Source organism: Sus scrofa, chromosome 4 (assembly GCF_054392235.1).
Source record: "Sus scrofa isolate SSC_HxYL_T2T_F1_AM1 chromosome 4, Sscrofa_HxYL_maternal_Yorkshire_Landrace_v2.0, whole genome shotgun sequence".
Lineage (NCBI taxonomy): Eukaryota > Metazoa > Chordata > Mammalia > Artiodactyla > Suidae > Sus > Sus scrofa.
The window spans coordinates 70,576,636-70,600,698 of NC_139386.1; the positions used below are offsets into that span (position 1 = coordinate 70,576,636).

Sequence of the window (24,063 nt, forward strand, 5' to 3'; positions counted from 1 at the left end):
GTTCGATCCCTGGCCTCACTCAGTAGATTAAGGATCTGTCATTGCCGTGAGCTGTGGTGCAGGCTGCCGATGTGGCTCTGATTCCAAATTGCTGTGGCTGTGGCTGTGGCCTAAGCCAGCAGAGGTAGCCCTGATTCTACCCCTAGTCAGGGAACTTCCATATGCCGTGGGTGCGGCCCTAAAAAGCAAAACAAACAAACAAACAAAATCCAGTAAGAAAATAATTGTAACTGTATAGCAAATTCAAATGAAAGAAAGAAAAAATCTCTTCAATGCATAAATGAAGAGTGAATGCAAGCCTAAAGCTTTAGCTACAGAGGAGCTGGCTTTAAATAAAGACCCTCGAGGAGTGGGTTTTAGAACCTAACCAGTCAGGAGAGAAGGTCTGGGGGTTGTAGGAGACGGGTCTGAATAAACTCGGCAGTCTTGAGGGAAGCACCTTCCATGAAACTGGAACTAGAAAATTCTACCTGCTGTTTAAGGGATTTAATATTTGCAGGGACTGATGAGAGGTACAGAAGGAAATTTAAAACTCCACCCAATAATATACGCAGAAGCAAGGTGTGACTTCGTGAGACTCAAATGGATGAAGAGACATACTAACTGGTGTGGATCTTAGGGCCCAGAAAGAATGCAAAAAGTGTGGAGATATGCTTCCACAACTCAGATTTCATGCGAGTTCTTCATAAGTAAATTCCATCAACGATGGGCTTACATTTAAAATAAATGATTAGGAGTCCCTGATAGCCTAACGGCTAAGGATCTGGTGTTGTCACTGCCCGTGACTCAGGTCACTGCTATGGCACCAGTTTGATCACTGGCGTGCCGTGGGCATGGCCAAAAAATAAAAATAAAAATAAAAATAAATTTTAAAAAATAAAATAAAATAAAAGGTTAACCATAGAAGGAAATATACTATCATTGGGAAAAGAACATCTGCAACAAATAGGAACATCTGAACCCCAAAGTTGGGAAGAATAATGGAGTGATTGGCATGTTATAGCTGTTAAAAGGAACTTTTGACAAAATATCAGCACTTGAAGCTTTTAAAAAGCCAAGACAAAGGACTGCTCTCCAGGGTTTATGTGTGTATACTGTGAGATTCTGATACAGTCTAGAGCAATTTTGGAAGGAGATGCATGTTATGGCCTGGAGTAAGTGTTTTATCATGGCTGACAAACCAGTCTTGGAAAGAGAATTGATGCCAGGAACTCTGAGGTTAGATGGAGCCTCAAAATATTTCCTTGGTTTTGTTTCAAAAGGAACTAGAAAAAAATTCACGCCTCAGCCCAGTACAGCAGCCAAGGACCCTTGCCATCCACCTGGCGCCACCAGGAACAAAGGAAAAAGGACCAGCATGAAACTGAAACCCAGGCAGTTCCACACGGAGTTGAGTGGCTCATATATATTCAGCCTGTGTGGAGCTAGAACCCTAAGGCTAAACATTAACATAAAATCTGTCTGGGACAAGGGAAACCCAGGGTTTCACTGCCTGATGAGAACACAGTCAGAACCCAGGGCACACAGACAGCCCCTGCAGTAGATTCCATCACAATCTCAATTCGCAGCCACTCCGAGAAAGCACGAAGTCGAGGCAACATACACAACAAAGCCACATTAGAGACCCAAGAACTGCCAATCAGAACAATAATAAGAATCTGATTTATACCACGTTTATCAGTACAACAGACTAAAAAGAAAAGGAAAAAGAGGTGATGATGACTGTCATGTGTTCTCAAATACTGACGAGTTGGAGCAAAGATGATTTTAGACTAATGAAGATTTTCAGGGAAACCACTAAAAGGACAGAAATAGAGTGGATAACTTCCAAACTCATGGGGGAGGCAGAGGCAGGGAGTAATACAGAAAACTAGATTAACTTAATAGAGAACATGAAAAAGGGAAAAAGAAGCAAAAGAAAAGTATGGGAAGAAGATGCTCACACACAACAAAACTGGGTAAAAAGAAATCCAAATATATCAGTAATCATAACATCTTAAAACTAGAAAATGTGTGTACATTTTTGTAACTTACTTTACCAATTTCAGGCTCATAGATTTTTTTTTTTGGAATGATCCCAACTTTTTTGGACACAATTAATACCCTTATGTATGTCTATATGTGCATATGTATGTAGGTATGTATTGTGTACATATGTATATAATTATATACACACAATTAAGATATTTGTTGCTAAACCTATAGCATACGGTAGAAGTGGAATTGAAGAATCAAAATATTGCTACCTTTTCCAATTTTGCTAGTTGCTATTGAACCAATTTAACTTGCCCCAGAAAAGTAAAAGAATGTTTCTCACTGTACCAGTTCCAGTGCCAGGCAGGTCACACAAGACCTATGGTATGGTGTCCTCACAGCCTGGTGCCCATGTCATCCCCAGAATATGTGGCCGCATCTTCTGTTACTACTGCTGCAACAACTACATCCTGAGCAAGCACAGCGGCAAGAAAGTGCTGCTGCCAGGCCTGCTTCTGCAAGCTGATTCCTTGGTTATTTACCTTTTTTTTTTTTTTTTAAATCTTTGCCAATCTGATGAAGGACAATGGTTTCTTCTCATTGTTTAAATTTGTATTTCTCTTAATTTTAGAGTCATATGTATTTCCTGTTTCTACATTTGCTCCCCTACCATCACTTTTAACCTCCCAGCCAGAGCAAACCACTGAACACATAAATCCATCACTTCCCCACCCCACCTCACCCCTGCCATTGAATTAAGCTGCCTCCTTACAGTCACTCCCAGAACCGTTGTAATATACCTGCCAGCACCCTCACCCTCAGGCTTCAGCTCTGGCCGCTTCTTCCCTGGCTCTCTCTCCTACCCTCCTTCTGGCCTCGGCTCGTCAGCTCCTCCTGAACACCTGCCAGGAGAGATCACGCTTTGGGAAGTGAGTCCTGTCTGCTCTGCCTCTCCCAGTGGGCTAGCTGCTTAGCTAACCTCACTCTCCTCAAGTCTTTGCTCACCTTTACCTCTTCCCTGAAGCCCGCTCTGACTAAGCTCTCTGTGTAACACTGCGCCTTCCCTGCCATCGCTTGTGTCTCTCAGTTCCCCTTGCCTGACTTTCCTGTATTCATAGCTATAAATGATGCAGTACTCAGGATATCGTATCATTTACTGTGGACTATATCCCTTGCTATTTAATATGTAGTAAATTCTGCCTACTTATCTCATCACCTTCTCTGGTTCTTTATCATTTTTCTTGATTCAGGTGTTAGATTTTAATATCTGGATTTGTGAAGCATTTTTGTATAATGAAAAGTGGTCATTTTATTGTTATATTGTAGCAGATTTTTTTCTGAACTGGTTGCTTGTGTTCTTATTTTTTCATTTTAGGACCAAATGTATTGATCTTATGTCTAATGGTTTTTAAGTCATATATTAAGAGGCCTTCCCACTCTCTGTGTTTGTGTATATACACATATGTGTGTGTGCATATGTATGTATGGTTGTTTTAGGTGTGCCCCTCATTTATGCCTTGTGAATTTATATGATGACTTTTTTGTAATTTGGAAAGTATGCTTTCTGTTTTTAGAACATTTAGCAATTACTTCTGTAACTATAATTTAATATATATATTTTTTCTTTTTACAGCCATACCTTGGGCATACAGAAGTTCCCAGGATAGAGATCCAATCAGAGCTGCAGCTGCAGACCTATGTCATAGCCATGGCAATGCCAGATCCGAGCCCCACCTGCAACCTATGCCATAGCTTGTGGCAATGCCAGATTTTGACAGTATCAACTGACTATGTACTATGAAGCCACAAGAAATAAACACATTCTACTTCTGGAGTTCCCATTGTGGCTCAGTGGAAACAAACATGACTAGTATTCATGAAGATACAGGTTTGATCCCTGGCCCTGCTCAGTGGGTTAAGGATCTGGCATTGCTGCAGGCTGTGGTATAGGTCACAGACCCAGCTCAGATCTGGCATTGCTGTGGCTGTGGCTTAGGCTGGCAACTGCAGCTCCAACTGTGGACCCCTAGCCTGGGAACCTCCATATGCCTCAGGTGTGGTCCTAAAAAGCAAACCCCCCCAAAAAAAAACAAAAACAAGAAAAAACACATTTCTACTTCTTTTCCGTCCCCCCCCCCATTTTTTTTATTTTTTTATTTTTTATTTTTTTGGCTGTTTAGGGCCACACCCTTGGCCTATGGAGATTCCCAGGTTAGGGGTCTAATTGGAGCTACAGCTGCTGGTCTACCCCACAGCCGCAGCAACGCTAGATCTGAGCCATGTCTGTGTCCCACACCAGAGGTCCGGGCAATGCCGGATCCTTAACCCACTGATTGAGGCCAGCGATCAAATCCACAACCTCATGGTTCCCAGTCAGATTCGTTTCCTCTGAGCCACAACAGGAACTCCTGTTCCCTTTCTTTGCTCTCTTCTCACCAATGCCAGAGTAACAGCTGATCAAGTTACTGTCTTGATTCTTACAGTATTTAGCTTTATGGCATTACAAAATAGTTTAATTATCTGATTTATCAGCTTTGAAAACAATGGATTGACTAGACTATTATGTGAGGAATTACCTTTATTTATACTATTCCCCCAACTCTCTAATTTTGTCTGTGTTGTGTGTATGTGTGTTTCTCTTGGTTTGGGGAGTAATCTTTAAGAGGTATTCAAATGGTAGAACCATCTCTATATCACATTGTCAAAATTGGAAATCCAACAAAAATTTTATGTCTCTCCAAATTAATATATGGTAAAAGGGAAAGACATTTTCCTATAGTCAATAAAGAGTTAACCAAGGATTTTAAGAAGGAATTTAGGCAGAATAAAGCCTGTACAACAGGGAAAAAAAATAAGTTGAATAAGAATATGTTATAAGAGTAGTATAACATAACTCAGTTCCTACAGAATATTTTTAGTAAATTTAAATTGTGTCTGTAAAGTAGTAGTAATGTAGGTAATAATGTTGCAAGAAAACATTGGGAGACAAAGATAATATTTGTGAAGTGAAATAAGAATGGTTGGTTTTAGCTTCACCTGCATAGTGTCTTATATAAACACATTTCTGTTTGCTCAGTAGAAAGCATTAGTTGAATACACAGTCACTGGACAGCCTGACATCCTTTCAAGAGGTAAGTCTTTGCTACTTGTCTAACTATGCAAACTTTTCATTTTGAGTTAAGTGGAAGAGGCAGTTTCTAATGGGCTTGTCTTTTGCATGAGAACCTCTTCACATCGCCTGTAACCCCAGGAGAAAATATCATTGGGTTTACTTGGACTGGAGTTAGGACCTCCAGAATTGGATGTGAGTTTTATTTGCTGTGTCAGAGAAAGCCTGAATGTCTACTGGGTGACTCTCTCAGAAGGAGTTCAGTTGTCTCAGCTGCTTAGGAAGTCACAAGTGGGCAGTCCCTAGGCTAGACTTGTACAGGCACTTAAGCAGTTGAGCCCACCTCATGGCGCCCCCTGGAGTCTGTAATGTTCATAGACAAGGGTTATTTTCCTTTGCTTGAGTGTGCCAATCCCAAGTGAATCTGTCTTTACTTCTCCCTGCTCTATTATTCATCTGTGCCTATCTCACCATAAATAAGATTTCCAACAGACTTTACTGTGAAGTAGACATAGACATCCCATAACCCAGATCTCAAACACTGCTCAAAAGTACTTTATGGAGTTCCCATTGTGGCTAAGCAGGTTAAAAACCCTACTAGTATCCATGAGGATGCGGGTTCCATCTTTGACCTCGCTCAAGCTCAGTGGGTTAAGGATCCAGCATTGCCACATGTTGCTGCTGCTGCGTAGGTCGAAAATGGGGCTTGGATTTGGTGTTGCTGTGTCTGTGGCTTAGGCTGGCAGCTGTAGCTCCAGTTTGACCCCTAGCCTGGGAACTTCCATATGCCGCAGGAAAGGCCCTAAAAAGAAAAAAAGGAGAAAGAAAGAGAGAGAGAGAGGGAGGGAGGGAGGGAGGGAGGAAGGAAGGAAGACTTAAAAAAAAAAAAAAGAATTTTAAATGTTTTAGTACATAAATCCAACCTGCTTGTAACAGCAGATAGACCTAGTTGCAATAACTTGCCCTGCAATTCACAAGCTTCAGCTACCTTGCTTGAATAGTAATAATTTTAATAATATTTACTAAATTACGATCCTAAGAAAGCTAGTCTCCTTCCTACACGTTCTAAGTGAACTCCGTGCTTCCAAGTCAGAGATGGTTTTCAATCAATACAGCCACTGTGTTAGAGCTCCCGCAACTTGGCACTCAGCCAAGACTATGCCCAAGACATGGTCCTGTGTTCCCGGAGTGAATTCAGCCTTTCTTATAGGATGCAGGTATTTAATCACTTCATGTCCACACAATATCACTGTGAGCCCTGGGAAGCATTACCACATTTCTGTTTTTATTTTGTCACTCACTCCCCTGACTGGTTTGTTTTGAGAGGTTTAACTGAGCCTTTAGCCTAGAGGCTGTTTCCTTTACATGTGTTATACAGAAGTATGTAGGAATTTTGCCAAGAGGCAGTATAATGAATGTTGGAAATGGGACAGGTTTTAGGGTCAGACGGACCCGCATTTGAGATCTGGCTCTGCCATTCACCTACTAGCAACTTAGGAAAGTTTACTTAACTTCTCAAGATCTTACTTTTGTATCTGTAAGGGTGCATACTATCCTACAAATTTAAAAAGTAGTTTGAAAATTAGAATAAAGTCATATATCAAGTAGATTAAAAAATAAATAGCTCTTTTGTTTACAGGTATGTATGGGTTTTTTTTTTTTACATTTTATTTACTTATTTATTTATTTGCCTTTTAGGGCTGCATCTGCAGCATATGGAAGTTCCCAGGCTAGGAGTCACGAATCAGAGCTGCAGCTGCAGGCCTACACCACAGACACAGCAACACCAGATCTGCAAATCTGAGCCATGTCTGCAACCTACACCAAAGCTCACGGCAACACCAGATCCTTCACCCACTGAGCAAGGCCAGGGATCGAACCTGCTTCCTCATGGCTTTGTAACCCACTAAGCCAAAATGGGAACTCCAGATATGTATGTATTAAAGCAAAAGATTCACAGAAAAAAAAATTGTGATATTATTTAGACTATAAAGGGGAAAAATGAAAAAAAATTATCATAAGAGAATAAGATGATACTCCTGGATTATTTAGTTCTAATATTTAAGTTAATATTATTTCATAGAAAAAAAAACCCAAATTTTTGAATTACAGATGACTCCACAGACTATATTACTTCTGAAATGCCTTAATATGGTATTTTCTCCCTGGACAGGATTTTTTCCACAAGCAGAGCTGTTGCATTTACTTGAACTACTTCTAGTCAGCTCCACAGATACCATGAAGGTTAATCACAAACAGAAAATGTCACAGGGCCATGCTCAGGATGAAGTTCAGTATGTATTTATTTATTTCACCTTAATCAAAGGTAATAGAAAGTAAGAAGACTATAAATAATGTGTGAAGTTAACAGTATAAAATTCATTTCCAATAAAAAGGAATGAATATTGTCTTTTCCGTTATGTCAAAAGACCTAAGTATTCTCTTTGAAAATAAGGACAATGATTACCTAAGCCTTGGGTTAGGATTCAATTACATTGGTTGAGAGAGCCCCTAGGAGGTTAAATATTCATTTTTATAAACAAGAATATCGTGTTGAGGTAACAATAGTGAACGGAGCCTGTGTTTCTAAGTTGGCTGGGTGACTCAGCTTTTCTTTTTTTTCTTTTAATTATATATATATATAATTAATATTATATTTATTTATTTTTATTTTCTTCTTTAACAAATAACTTCCCACAACAGTGTACATGGAACCCTGTCCATAAAAAAATTAAAACATGGTCAGGACCAAGAAAGAAGTGGGAAATTTTATTCAAGACAGTCTGAGGATTATAACCCAAGAGACAGACTTTCGGAAAACCCTGAGGACTTACAGAGATGTACAAGGAGAGGCCAGTATGTTTGTGCTTTTGGGGAAGGAGAACATGCAGTCAGGCACGCAACTTGGTAGAAGGTTACTACTCTTCTCAGGAAACAGAAATCTTAGTTACTGGTTTTTGTCTTTTTCTAAATATGAGAAGATGCAGAAAACTGAGTTCATACAATTTTCTTCTGAAAATATCCAAGTATCCAAGGGCCAGTTCTGCCAGTTTTCCCAGAGCCCAAAATGCTTCATCCTGAACTTCACCTTGAATTCCTTTTGGAGCATGGCCAGCAACTGCTCTGGCTAATGATTTGATTCTTGTAGAATGGGATGCTGGGTAACATTATTTTGTACTCCCCTCCCTTTTGGTCTTAATTTCTACCGAGGTTTGGGAGGCATTTTATGACCAGTTTGTCCCATGGCTCTAAGAAAGCTCGTATCAGGGTTACGTGAGAATTTTGTTTATAGGCCACTCAATGTGCTGTTATTGGACAAGGACCTGTCAACAGTAACTAAAAGCCCCTCCAGACTGTCTGTCTTACTGTCTATTACGGTCCAGGAACTGGTTCCTTCTTGTTGCTTCTTCACATATTTAGAACTATACTCTTCCAATCATTGATCTTCTTCAACAGTGTATTTGGCCCATCCTTTCAAGTTGCCTACTCATCATCATTATTATTATTTTTTCTTTTTATGGTCTCTTCTGTCACATATGGAAGTTCCCCAGCCAGGGGTTGAATTAGAGCTGCAGTTTCCAGCCTACGTCACAGCCACAGGTGCTAGATCCTTAACTCACTGAGCAAGGACAGAGATTGAACCTACATCCTCATGGATACTCTGTCAGGTTCATAACCCACTGAGCCTTAACAGGAACTCCTCGTCATTATTTTTATCAAAGGTTCAGTCACATTTGGTAATACTATCAGTTGATCTAAGAAAGGAATGGAAAATCTGATTTGGGCCAAATTTGAGGATTATAACCTGGGAAGAGCATCTCAGAAAGGACTGTCCTACCCCTTAGAGGTCAAGGCACAGTTATCTAAGTCTTTTGAGACAGAGGGCTCTACATTAAATGACGTGTTATTGAGAGTTTACACAATCCAGAGCTAAAGCTCACTTGGCCCCTTACAAGATCAAGAAGGAATGTTATCTTTAAGGAGTTGTCTTGTAGGCGCTGGAGAATGTTGCTTTTTCTGGTTGAGCAGGTATTTCTGCCCACGGGGGATGTTAGGTCCCTGCACAGTGGGGGAGAGAGGAGGCCAAAGGGCAGAGACAATTTTTTATGTTTAAATTTTTCTTGCCTAGCCATAAAATAGGAGTTTTATCTCGCACAAGAAAGAGCAATCTTATCAAATAGGCAGAATACAAGTCCTACAACTAGTAACATTAATAAGACCATAAGTAAGCAATGGTATCTTCTAAGGAGTTACCTGGCTGGTGCCAGAAGAAGAAAAATTGACCTTTCTGGCAGAGAAAGTATTTCTGCCCTTGGGGAGGTCTGGTTAACACATAATACAGATGCATGATGCACCCTACCAGGGGAGGGATCAGGCCCAAACAGGCAGATAATAATTTTGTCTTGCCCTCAAAGAGGAATTTTACATCATCAACCCCTAAATGTGTTTCTTACAAAAATGAAACATCTTTAGAAGGCAAATGTCTCGGTTCCTTCAAACCAGGGCATGTGACTTCTTTCCAAAAGTTCTAGCTCTTCCCCATTTTATGACATCCGCATTCTGCATGTATTGTGTTTATCCACATACTTGAATTATACTTAGTCATTAAGCAATGGTAGAGGAACTGGCTCGGAATAGGAATATTTAAAAGCTCATCCTTGACATAAACTAAAGACTGTTTGTTGTTATGACTCTTATGACAGAGCGATTGTAAAATGAGACAGAATATGCTGTTTTGTTTGGTTGAACTATTTTTCTTAGCTGAAGAGATAAAACCGAGGATATGGAGTTCCAAAGTGGCTCACTCAACAAAGATTACACAATTCAGCATTTCAGGCTGTTTTTAACAGGATGATGGGGTATGGGGCCCAAATAAACTTGGAAATTCCCTTAAATCATTAAAAATGGCATGCATTGTGTCAGAGAGGAAAAAAAATTTCCTTCTTCCCTTCTCACTTCTTTAGCTGGTCTAATAATCAAATTGATATAAGGCAGATTAAATAGGAGAAAACCAAAGTTTAGTAACATGTATACTTTCTATATACCATGAGAGAGACACGGGAAAACAGTATTTGGCCCAAACGTGCAAAGCCATCCATCCCCTGAAATGCGACCTTCAGCTGAGGTCAAAAGAGGATGTTGAGGGAATGGAGAGGCCATTCTTGGAGGCCACCAGAAAAGGACAGAGCACTAGGGTAAGGCTGTTAGGCAGGTTTAAGTCCTTGACTTCTCTGTTGATACGAGTTTTTGGTGATAAAGTCACTCCCCTCTTCTTGGTTACAAGAAGGGAGACACCCTTATAATCAGAGATTTGCCTTAGACTGTAAATGTTCTAAAGAAGGACGACTTATATTTGGTTTTGGTTTTCGGAGCTCCTCCCATGTCTGCTGTTTCTTAAACAACCAGCCTAAACAATCCTTACGCCAAAGGTACATGTTTTGAGGAGGCAAATTCGGCTCCCTTATAATTACATTGTGTTTGTCCACACATATGGTAAAGTTTTACCCTTCCAACAGAGTCTCCGAAGGGGTCTGTACTTTTAAAAATGTGACACACAGGAGCTCTCATTATGGCGCAACAGTAATGAACCTAACTAGGATCCATGAGGATGAGGGTTCGACCCCTGGCCTTGCTCAGCGGGTTAAGGATCCAGCGTTGCTGTGATCTGTGGTGTAGTCTGGCTGCTGCAGCTCCATTTCAACCCCCAACCTGGGAACTTCCATATGCTGCCGGTTTGGCTCTCCCCCAAAAAAAGGGGATGCAATTGCGTTACTGACTCTCCATATTTCAGGTCGCATCTGAAAGCACAAAAATGAGACATTTATTCTTTGTATTTGTTTAACATGTATTAAGTAGTAGTCATGTCACCCCCCAACTCCAGGAAACTGCAATTTAATGTAAGTGATGATAATTATATTACTAAGGTATATTTATGTTAAAGGATAGTGTTTTGTTTTAAATCTTAAATAGTCATAAAGCCTGGATCAGCTTTATCTATTCTTTTTAATTTACTTAATAAATTTTCTTTCATTTATGGGTGTACAACAGTGTTTTTTTTTTTTTTTTTTTTTTTGTCTTTTTGCCATTTCTTGGGCCGCTCCTGCGGCATATGGAGGTTCCCGGGCTGGGGGTCAAATTGGAGCTGTAGCTGCCAGCCTACGCCAGAGCCACAGCAACGCAGGATCCGAGCCGCGTCTGTGACCTACACCACAGCTCACGGCAACGCCGGAACCTTGACCCACTGAGCAAGGGCAGGGATCGAACCCGCAACCTCATGGTTCCTAGTCGGATTCGTTAACCACTGCGCCACGACGGGAACTCCCAGTGTTTTTTAAAAGATAAAAGCTTGATTCCCAAGAATGTAAAAGGAACCAATGTAAAAGGTCTTATCAAATGTATTAATTAATAAGGGAATTAGTAAGATGTTACAATCAGTTCAGAGCATAATTTAAGCAAATACAAATATAGGCAATAAGGAATGCTAAAACAAGTCTACAAATCCGTGCAATGCTGGACTATCCACAGGGCAATAGTTAACTGCCTTCCACAAGGACCCCATTTGTTTGTATTTCCTGAAAAGAGTCACTGCATTATGATGAAGCTTAAATGGCTCAAAGACAAGCACAGATAACCTAGGAAAGTTCATTGTAAAGGATACCAGTGATCTCCAGCCTCCCCCACTTCAGGTCGGTCACAATTCTTCCCGACTCGAATTTGCAGAGAAATTGTGACTGAATTTTTTTCTATGAGACAAAAAGCAAGCAGCTCATTCGATTTAGGGAATTCAAATAAATTCCCATGGAAATGATAGATGAAACGAATGTTCAAGAATGAGAAGGGCAAGGACCTGAAAAGCAGAGTTCACAACCTCGTCATTGTGAAAGACTCTGCCTTACATGTGCACAACAGCGTAAAGCTGTTAGATGACAGTGGAGTCTATTTTGAGGAACTTGTAGGAATTTGAGTTTTTATAATTTTCCAAAGTATTGCTAATACTAGAGGAAGGTACTTCGGTTCCTGCGGGAGTCAGAGCATAGCTGACAGCTTCTCAATGAAAAAGTCAAGTTTATCTAGAATCATCCATTTCAGCTGTTTTAATTTTTTATGGTTTTTAATTTGATAACATGTGAAATCATAATTTATTGAGGAAAATTCACTCCACCTGATGCACAAGAGGCAGCCAATGTGTTCTGAATTTTGGCTGAATTTATTACACCATCTTCCACTCAAAACCCCCACTGACAAAAAGAATACTACTATTCTTGGAGTTCCCTTGTGGCTCAGCAGGTTAAAGATTCAGCTTTGTCACTGCTGTGCTGTGGGTTTGATCCCTGGCCTGGGAACTTCCACATGCCATGGGTGCAGCCAAGAAACAAACAAACAAACAAACAAACACCATTCTTAAAAAAAATTCCAATTCTTTAGTCAAAACAAGAAGGCATTAATAGAACTAAAAGCAAAACAGTTAAGAAGGTTGTGACACTTGTATATTCCTATTTACTCTGAATTTTGGCTGAACTGACATTCCAGAAAGGTATCCCAGGCTGTGAGTCACAGTCAAAGCACATCCACTCTGCCTCTGGAGACAGAGGAGCTCCTAAACTTGAGATGCACAACAGGCATTGACAACAGGTTGCTAGGAGTGTGTCTTAAAGTAACATGGTTAGTTTTCATATAACTGAGCAGGCCCCTCTGGGGCTTCCCCCACGTTCTCTTCTCTAGCTCCTCTCTGAAGCACCCAGATAATAGTATCTGATGCACATTTTCTGAGTTGTTTTACGGATGCTAAAACAACCAGCAAATGGAAGAAATTAACTACTTGATGATCAGAAGCCCTCAGACTTACTGGCATCTTAGGATTGATAATGTTAACCACCCCATCAACCAATCAGAGACACATTCACAAGCTGATCACATACCCTACAATCCTCGTCACTCACCTGAGTCACCTGAGCCATCCTTGTTTGCTCAGCCCTGCCAAAAACTGTTCTCTGCTCCAAACTAGACATTTGGCCTCATTGTATGTCAGGAATAGGAATTTGCATTTGGTAACATTTGTGTTTGTTTTTTGAGGAAAAGTTACTGGCAACTCCATGAAAGAGGAGTTAGATCAGCACTAATAGAAGTAGACCATGGACACAGCCCAGAAAAGAGATGGGAAGGTGTGGACTGAGGTGGTGTTTGTTTGGATGGAAGGGGAAAAGCTATGTTAAAGAGTTAATTAGAATTTTCTGACCAACTGGCTGCAGGGGACAAGAGAATAGGGTCAGATATATAGATGTTTCGCTGGTGCAATCAGAGTTGGCTGCTAAGCTATAAGAGCTGGCCAAAGGCTCACAGTTGCAGTCATCTGAGAATTTCCAAATTCCAGGGTTCTTGGATTACTGTTAGGTCTTTTTTTTTTAATTTCCCTAACTTGTTTAAGTATATCTGTAAAAGACCAGGTCAGTAGTAGAATTTGTCTTTTCTTTTAACTTGGGGCTCGCATAAGCTTTGCACTTACACTGGCAGCAGATAGGTTACCTTTAAGACACTAAGGGAGATAAAGTGAATTTTTTGCCTGATAAGAAGGCACATTCTGATTCTGTGCATCTGTGAACTCATCTTCCATAATTAAGTTCTGGTTTAAAAAAAAAAAAAAAAAGACATTTCTGTAGTTCCCTTGTGGTACAATGAGTTAAGGACCCAGCATTGTCACTGCAGTGGTTGCTGCTGTGGCACAGATTTGCTCCCTGGCCGGGGAACTTCCACACGCCATGGGCATGCCAAAAAAAAAAAAAAAAATTCATTTTCCTACTTTGAGATAAAATAAAGTTTCTTATAATACTAACACTGTGGTGGAAAGAGTAAATGTATGGGTGCAATGCCAAGCAATGTTGAAACTTATCTGCCTAAAATGAAACCTCTAATCTGGGATTGTAGACATTAAAATTTCGTCTAAACCCCCACATAACTGAATTTTTAGAAACAAAACAAGAGAATGTATAAAAACATGCAGGCCCCTGCAGGTCCCCCCCTCCCCAGGACCAAAGCACCTCCCTGCCCCTACCTCCCTCCATCCCCCCATTTTGTTGTTTGTAGAAAAAGGCTTAAGTCTCCTAGGCCTGCCCTGAGTCCAAAGAGCCTTGTACAAAGAGTTACTAATTAGGTGGTTAGGGATGTAGGGAATGCAGAAACAAAGGAAAAATGGTTAAACAAGAAAAGTAATGACAATAGGTTGACAACAGAAGAGTCCTAATTCCTTCTCAAAGGATATCCCTACAATCCGACACTTATCTTTGAGTTGTTCTTCAGGAAGCAGGACATCCCCCACAAACACTAGACCCTAGACTGGTTGGAATCAGAAGGTTGATGATTAAGATTCCTGCAACACTAGCTAGCTACCTCACCATCAACCAGTCAGAAGAAAGCCATGTCCCCTGTAGCCATCAAGGTCAATGATACCTTTAAAAGCACTTCCCTGAAAGCCATGGGGACTTGGGGTCTTTTAAGCATGAGTTGCCCATTCTCCTTGCTTGGTGCCCTGCAAATAAAGGCTTTACTGTAACCCATTGTCAGTAAATTGGCTTTACTACATGGCAGGCGTGTGGACCCAAGTTCAGTTCAGTAGCACTTTCAGAGTTAAGCTATGTATTTGCTGACAAAACTATATATATATACAAAGTTCATTGGATGACAGCATAGAGAAGCTAAGAGGAGAGGTTAGTGCCAAAGTTACTTTGCTTCCTGAATACCCCCCCACACACACACACATCCTGTGTTTCTAGAACTAGAGTTATAGACCCAGCTGTAAGAAAGCTAGGACAGGGGAGTTCCTCCTGTGGTGCAGTGGAAACAGATCCAACTAGTATCCATGAGGATGCAGGTTTGATCCCTGGCCTCGTTCAGTGGGTTAAGGATCTGGTGTTGCTGTGGCTGTGGTGTAGGTCATAGATGTGGCTCACATCCCATGTTGCTGTGGCTGTGATGTAGGCTGGCAGCTCTAGTTCTGATTCAACCCAGAGCCTGGGAGCTTCCACATGCTGCACTTGCATCCCTAAAAAACATAAAAAAACAAAACAAAACAAAACGAAACAACAACAAAAAACAGAAAGCTAAGACATATATCCCATTCCTCTCATATTCCAGGAGGCCAGGAGGCTGGCTGGTTTAAAGGGCATCTGAGGAGCTCCCATCGTGGTGCAGTGGTTAACGAATCTGACTAGGAACCATAAGGTTGCGGGTTCGGTCGCTGCCCTTGCTCAGTGGGTTAACGATCCGGCGTTGCCGTGAGCTGTGGTGTAGGTTGCAGACGCGGCTCGGATCCTGTGTTGTTGTGGCTCTGGTGTAGGCTGGTGGCTACAGCTCCAATTAGACCCCTAGCCTGGGAATCTCCACATGCCGCGAGAGCGGCCAAAGAAATAGCAAAAAGACCAAAAAATAAATAAATAAATAAAGGGCATCTGAGGAGAATTATCATAATTTCTTTAATACTACCTGGTTCTGAACTTTCCCACAAGACTGGTCATGCAGAGATTTCCCAAGGAGCTCTGCTTTAGGTATTTATATCCACCTGACTTCTAGGAAAAAGCCAAGAATTTGACAGAGAAACAAAGAATACCCTAAAGACACTTAGAGATGTCCCAGATTGTAATGTTGTACATGTCTTATGACAACATAATATATTAGAAAAGAGTGGGTTTGCTTGGACAAGAATCAAAAATTGAGGGAAACAATGGTTCTATTAGCATATGTAGCCTTCACCCCACCATGGAGCTTTGTTTTTCTTAGCACACAGTGGATTTAAAGTTACAGCTTGAGTTGATATTCCCAGCTCGGTTGATTTCTCATGAGCATATATATTCACATGCCCCAGACAAGATCGTTTCCAGTTTTCAGCACTTGTAGTTCTGGGAAGGGAGAGCTAAATTATGTGAGAGCACTCCCAGTGGGAGAACACATAGAGACAGTTGTTCTAGAAGCAATAAAGCTAGCGCAATAAAGGGACTTGATGGTTAGGTAAGTCTGAAGCCTCAGGCACTGTATTCAATTAATTGTACCAGAAGGGCCTTAGCCCTGATTCCAGCAGAAGTTTTAAGTGTACTGTGGTTGGATTGGACTTACTGGAGAAAACAATGATTTCTGGGGCTCCTTATGAAAATTAACTCCCTAAGATGTTCTTATTTTCTTAGAAAATATTAACACTTCAAAAAAATCATTAAGTATATTTTAAACACCAGAAACACAAAAATGAATGCAGATGCTCTCCCTTCAAAGGGCTTCCAGTCTCTGCACAAATTACTCACGGGTTTGACAGGAGAAATAAAATAAAGACATCTTACACTTATATCTCATCATTTAAATCTGTCCATGGGGAAGAAAGGCAAAAAAACATCTAGAAGCAGGAGTTCCTGTTGTGGCTCAGTGGGTTAAGAACCCAACACAGTGTCTGTGAGGATTTGGGTTCGATCCCTGGCCTTGCTCAGTCGGTTAAGGATTTGGCCTTGTTGCAAGGCATAGGTGTGGCTGTGCCGAGGCCTGAAGCTGCAGCTCTGATTTCAACTCCTAGCCCAGGGAATTTCTATATGCCACAGAAATTACCTTAAAAAGAAGAAAAAAGAAAACATAAACAATAAAATATTCTCAAAGGCAAAAACTTATGCTACTCTGATTCAAGTTGCTAATATTTCCTCCATCAAATTGGGTCAGATTTTTCCAACTGCCACTTGGCCTTAATAAGATACTCTTATTTTGATCGTTTGGTTTCTGTGATTTATGTAAGCAGATTTATAACATTCAATTTGCCATGAAAGGATAAACTACTGGATTCTCTTCAACAGCTCCACTTTCAACCCTGTGCAGGAACCATTTCTAACTTTCTAGTATTAGTCTCCCCATCTGGAAAATGGGTTTAATGATACCCTCACCTAATTTTTAAAAAAATAAGTCTCAAAAAGGTAAATATATATCAATCACAAAGAAGAGAGGTCTACTATAGTAAGTTATCAATGTGTGTTAGCAATTCTCATCATTGCTGTCCAGGCTGTTTTGGTTCCCATGATGTGGGTGTTCCCTAAACAGCCCAGGATCTTTGCCCCACTTGCTACTGCTGCCCATGCTGTGATGTGCTGTCACCTAGGAACTGGGCAACAGTGGCAAACAGCCTCTGCTGTGCTCATGTGGGATGGGCTGACCTAGCAACAATTCCCAGCATGGCCATTGGGTGCCTTTTCTCTTCCTTCCTCACCAGGATCTGTAGGAGCCAGAGGGCTGCAGAGTGGGCCAGCTCTGTGTATTGGAACTTTCATTGGGTGGGCAGTGCCAAGGTCTATATGAGAGGGTAGGACATGAACAAGCAAATTTTTGCACTCAGTAGGCTAGGTCTTTGTAAAGTCAATTTTGGTGCTTTCTTTGCTCTTGTCATATTTCCCAAATCACACAGAGCCTGGGATCAGGAAGAAGCCAGAGGAAGAGGGGCAATTTTTATTCAGCCCCTTCAAAAACCCCAATATCGTTAATAGTATGAGTGGCACTACATAGCGTAGGTGAGCGAGCGATTAAAGCCCTCTTATTTGTCACTACTCATTATACGTGCACCCGACCAGTTTCTGGTCCCATTAAGAAGCTTATCCTAGCTATCCTGTGTCCTGATTCTAGCAGGGCCTGTGTGCTATGTCCTGTGTCCTAATTCCAGCAATCAAGCAGACACCACGTAAGTCATGACATTTTGTGTGTGTACATGTGTGCCACGTCTTGGTGTGTGTTGGGAAGAGTAGGAGGAAATATGAAAGAAGATACTAAAAATTAATTTCCAAAAGAATGGACTCAAACTTTAGCTTCAATCAGAATCACTGGAAGGCTTGTTAAAATACAAAATCTCTGGACTCCAACCTCAACACTCCTGACTGCATAGGTCTGGAGTGCAGCCTGAGATGTGAATGTCCAACAAGTTCCCAGGAGGCATCCCTGTTAGTCGGGGATCACACTTTGAGAATCACTGTGTCAGAATTACTTACAGTAACGTGTGTGCATATGTAGTGATATAACACGTAAACTTCTTTCTATAATTTAAGGGTCAATCAAATGGACAGTTTAGAATTAGAGAATATAGTACCCAAAATTAAAAGCTCAGTGAATAGGCTCAAAAGCAGAATGGAGAAAGCAAAAGAAAGAACAGAGAACTGGAAGATGGAGTAGAAATTACCCAATTTGAACAAGGAGTTAAAATTGAAAAAGTATCGAACAGTGCTCCAGGAGCTGCGGTGCTAAAACAAAAGATCTAACATTCATATCATCTGAGTCCCAGAAGGAAAGAAGAAAATGGGGAGGACTGACAAAGTAGTCAAAAACTATTGACTGAAAACCTTCTCTTTTTTTTTGCTTGATGTTTTTGGAAGTTATAATGAAAACATTATATTATTATTATATAATTATATATATTATATATATAATAATCTCATTATAATAACAGATTCCTCAAACATTTAGCATTGTTAGGTCCTCTTAATGAATTGACCCTTTCGTCATTATGAAATGTCTCCCCCTTATCTTTCATTGCCTAATATTTAACAATGTGAAAGACATTATGTCATGTATTTTGGTGGGAGGGTAAATCTGGTCCCTGGTCCCCACATTAGACACAAGCAGATGTTCTATTCCTCATTTTTGAATGAGTATAGTTGTATTTCTACAATTAATTCAGGAATAGTTTACAGAGTAGTAGAAGTGATCCGAGGCTGTCAGCAATTTTTAAGTGAGATGTATTATCTTACACACATACTCATTGCACCTTTTTTATCCTATGCCCTGGGGGTACACTCCTCAGGTGAATAGATCATTAGACAGGTTAGTGTCGCTCAAAATTAAGCACCTTGTTCATCTTCTGATAGGTTATTAAATTTGTTTAACTTATGCTTTAACTCAGCTTTAATCAGGAACAAGTATTTTCTGCTTTCTTCTTAACTTTATTTCATATCCAGAGGATTTCTGCCACTGAGGAGCCCAGATTTCAAAGAAGCCTCCATCCCACAGGGATGTTTATTGCTGCAGCCCACCACACTCCCTTAGGAGTCTCTGTGACTTTTGGAGAATTCGATACCTCATTCAGGATGTGAAGATACTCATTTGCTTTGGCTTTTTCACCAACCTTCCTCAATTCATCTGAATTTCAGAATGTTTGGCAGATACTCTTCAAAGACTGGTTTAGGGAAGTAACTGTTTTACGTTTTCACAGCACATAGGATTTCCTTTTATATAATTTTTCTTTTCTTTCTGTCGCTGTCTATTGCTTTCTTGTCCTCTTGGTTTGCTTTCAGAAAGTGTCACCTATTTTACAAGTGCACGACCATCATTCAGAGAAAGCCCTACCTCTTTTAATGATGCAGTAAGTCTTCCACGCATCAAAATCTGAAACCCCACTCCCCTTTCTAAACATGAAGAGTAAAAAGGGTGAGTGAGTTATTTAGCTATCAATTATTTTTAACAATTTCTCTTACATTGATCTCTTTTCCCCACCGCTAGAATACTGGCCTAAGCCTTGATCATTGCATGCTTGACTACTAAAATTTTCTTTTTGTGTATTATTTAGAACATTTCTTCTTTAAAAAGAATGTTCATATTGACTTACAATATGAGATGCAAGTACACGACTTTGCTTAGATGTTGCCTTTTCAGTTAGGCTTACCCTGACCATCATATTTAAAACTGCCATCTCCAGGGGTTCCCACTGTGGCTCAGCGGTAACAAATCTGACTAGCATCCATAAGGATGCAGGTTCAATCCCTGGCCTTGCTCAGTGGGTTAAGGATCTGGTGTTGCCATGAGCCGTGGTGTAGGTTGCAGACATGGCTCAGATCCCGCATTGCTGTGGCTGTGGTGTAGGCCAGCGGCTACAGCTCTGATTCGACCCTACCCTGAGAACTTCCATTTGCCACGTGTGAGGCCCTAAAAAGACAAAAAATAAAATAAAATAAAAATAAAATTGCCAACCACTCTTCTCTGACACTATCTAAACTCACTTATCTTACTCTAATTTTTCTTTTTTCATGGAGCTTATGGAAGAGCTCTTTAGTATATCCTTGATATGTGTAACAGATACTGTATGCTACACAACCTCCAATATGTGACTGACTCCCTTTTTTGTTCAATGTAGTGTCTGTCTCTCTTTCTAGAGAGTGCGCTCAGAGAAGCAGGGAAACTTTGTCTTGTTCACCTAGAACAGAGCTTGACATTTAGCAGGTTTTAATACCTACGTGCTCAGATTTAATAAACAGAGTTACAGGTATAGCCGTGTTTTGAAACTTTGTTTTAGCCACTTCACATTTACAAAAGACCTACATTAGTACCTATTTTCACTAAACAAGATAATCTAAGAACTTTGGCTCCCCCTCCCACCAAAAAATAATAATAATGCATGAAAACAGTGCTCAGCATTTACTTTGCAGTGAGTGAGTCTTTATAGAAGTGGCCACACCCCAAGCAGTGAGAGTGGCACCGCCAAAGCTCTGCCCTGATACCCTCAGCATCTCAGCATCCAGCCTCCACAGCTATGACCTGTGTCTGCGAGTGTCTGTGCTCTGTCTTGATTTATTCTGTGCATCTGTGAGCAAGAAGTATCCTAAATTAATTGCTTCTTCACTTTACACCATTTCTGCTTACAAATATTTCCATAGGAACCGCTCTACTTTCTGATAGCACAATAATCTGTATTTAAAAACAGATAAGCCATATAATAAAGTAAGAGAAGCAAATAAATGAGAAGATGGAACCAAGTGCTGTCTTTGCTGAGTGTTTTGGCAGCAATACAGGAATGCGATTAATTACAAAACTCTTTTGCTATAGATTAAAAATGATCTTTTACTTAGCATTAAACTCTAAAAGAATTATTACAAAAGTCTTCTACCTTGTCTCTCTACTCTTTAAAATTCATCCTTCTTACTCCCGTAGGCTCATTCTTCCTAAAGTGCTGCTTTACTACTGAACATACTGTCCTCTTCAAAAATTTAAGGTGCATTCATGTTTGCTACAGGATAAAGTGTGAACTTCCTAGTGGCATTCAAACTCACTTTCAACCTACCCTGGTTTACTCCATGTCCTTTTTAGTCTATAATTTTCCAAACATTAAACTCCAAGGTTCTCCATTTCCTGGCAAAAATATTCATTAAAAAAAAAAAATCTTTTAAAGAGTACCATGTAGCCCCCTTCCTCCTTGTTCTTATTTCTGCAGTTCCCATGGTCCTAGCCCACTTAGGCTGCCATAACAAGATGCCACAGACAGGGTAACTTAACAGACATCTGCTTTCCTGCAGTTCTGGATACTACGAAGTCCAAGATTAAGTCCTGCAGGTTCCATTTTTGGTGAGAGCCCTCTTCCTGACCTGCACATGGCTGCCTTCTTGGGGCCTCCTGAGAGAAAGAAAGACCTACCCCTGGGATTTCCTCCCCACAACCCCCCCCCCTTTACAAGGACACCAGTTCTATGGAATCAGGGCACTACCTTCGCGATCTTATTTAACATTAATCACCTTCTTAGAGGTTCTAATCTCCAACATGGTCACATCGGGGTTAGAGTGTCAGCCTACAGATTTGGGGGAAACAAAGATTGGTCTCATACACCTGTCTATCCATTCCAGCTTGTCCTTGACGCATCAAACACTCTCGCTCTCTCTTTTCTTTCTCTCTCTCCCTCCCTCTCTCTCTCACCTGTTAAGTTATTCCTCTTCCAAAACAGATTACATATCACTCATCAGTTGTTTTGTCTTCTTTCTAAGCTCCTATGACAAGTGACAGAGGCATTCATTTGGAGATTAATCGCGAACTACTGTGTGGCATTTCTGGAGTTTGTATATTATCTATCACTTGTATTGTTTAACCTTTTAAATGTTCGTACCATTTCTTGGTAACTAAATTGTAAGGTCCTTGATGTCAGAGACTATGACATAACTCTTCATATTCTACAGGAACCCACCATGTATTCAATATATATCTGTCAGTTTTCATTTGTTTCATAGCTATGAATTATTTTCAAAGCATTTGCATGTATAATAACTAATTTGAGTCTCATTAGATTATCTTCAGATGTAGTACTAATCCTATTTGTAAATTTTTTTTCTATATAATGACTTTTATTTTTTTTTCATTATAGCCAGTTTACAGTGTTCTGTCAATTTTCTACTGTACAGCATGAGACCAATACACCTGTACACATACATGTATATTCTTTTTCCTCACGTTATCATGGTCCATCATAAGTGAACAGACATAGTCCCCAGGATCTCATTGCAATACTAATCCTATTTTAAAGCTGAAGTGAAAACTCAGAGAAGCTATGTAACTTGTCCAAAACAACACAAGTTAGCAACAGCACTAAGTCCAGGCTCCAAGGTGGACTCTTTGTCCTGATCTTTTCTGCTCACATTTACTAGATTATGATCAGTAAAACAAGAGTTTCATTAGCTGTCCTTCAAACAATGTGACCACAAAAATAAGCCCCTTCCCCCATGCCAGGTAGACTGATCTCTAATAAATGGTAGTTGAACAAATGATGTGGCTGAGGTTATAATTGATTGGCTTTAGGTAACGGCATTGAGTCACCACTCGATGCAACATTAGTAATTGGAGGCTCATAGAGAGTCAGAGGCACTCCATGAACTGAGCACTCCCTGTGGGGCTGAGGACTCAAGGGCCCTCCTCCCCTCAGCATTAAATTCGTTCATCATCTCTAAGGCATTACTGTTGTGAACTAAGAATGCAGCCTGCCATATCAGCAGACAAGGGATGTGGCAGCCATCAAGCCACCACATTACAGCCACCCTCAAATGGTGAGCCCTGAGGAAACTCAGGATGGAAACAAGATGCCTGCCATCTAGTGGTCAACTGCTGCAGCCACCCCCTCCATCCCATCCCCAAAGGGTACACCCTGACTCAGGAGGAGAAAACACAGGTTACTGGTCCCAGGTACCTGAAGTCCATTTTACAGGAATGATTTCAACAAGCCCAGACTTTGTATCTTCCCATACATAGTGCTAAATTCCTTAACTTGAGATGTCTGGTTTTCTTTAGCAGCAATCTTTGATGTTCGGACTACCTGGTCTTTGGTTGCAAAAACTTCTCTAGAGCCTGGCTTCCTTCACTGCCTCTCTGTAACAGTTTCTCAGTGTTGTCTGAGATGCTGTGTCCAGGCTTGAAGTCCTCAGAATGTCCACCGATAAAACAGAACATTCAGCTTTTAGGTTGTGCATTTTCACAGTCGACACTATACTTTTCAGACACAGAATTTGACCCCAGCTTGAATGTGCAGTATCCTTCTCATGTCATGGACTGTGACCATGAGCCTCAGGCTGGGGACAATGTCTATAACACAAGCCAGCTTCCAGCCCCAGGAAAGGGGCTCTGAGTCTTCAGAGCATCAGGGTCCAAGGCCTCCCATGAACAGCCCCAACTGCTTGAAAATTCTATGAATTCCTCTCCTCTGGTCTTGATTACTTTGAAAAAGGCTGCCAGATCCATTGCAAGGACTGGCATTTTTCTTCCTGGCCTATCTGCATTAAAGGAGCCCCTTGTACAAAAAATATGCAAGAGACACCATCTTAGAAGGAGACTGAGAGGCTCTGACTTCAGAGAACAGGTTGCAAATCCCAGCTCTGTTCTAACTATCAATGTAAACTTGGGCAACTTAATTTCTCTGGGTTGAGCTTTCCCTCGTAAAGTGCAGATCATCTTTATATGGTGGAAAGAGGTTCAGCGATAATGCCCATCAAGAGCCTGGAATACCGCCTGGCTCAGGAGGGCAGTGATGAGAACTGCCACTAAGAGTCAGGCTGGGGGATCCTCTCTCCCACTTGGAGCCACCTCAGATGGCAACGGGTGGGTTGTAGGCTCATGGCTAATAGGACTGAAATAGTTAAGCTCATATACTACAGACAAATGCCTCTCAGGGCAAGGTTTGGCCCTGAATTTGGGGTGTAGAGCACACTTGTAACCAGAGGAGTTATGTCCTCATC

The 24,063-nt window shown here is 40.8% G+C and overlaps 1 protein-coding gene and 1 long non-coding RNA gene across 19 annotated transcripts in view; one reads left to right on the plus strand and one right to left on the minus strand.

Moving 5' to 3' along the window:
• C4H8orf34 (chromosome 4 C8orf34 homolog) overlaps window positions 1-24,063 on the minus strand; it is a 470,609-nt gene that overhangs the window by 74,529 nt on the left and 372,017 nt on the right. The gene's annotated exons all lie outside the window — the stretch shown is intronic.
• LOC146403851 (uncharacterized) lies at window positions 7,740-13,729 on the plus strand. The gene is made up of 2 exons (XR_014843705.1): window positions 7,740-11,130; window positions 11,409-13,729. It is a non-coding gene; the product is annotated as an uncharacterized LOC146403851 (long non-coding RNA).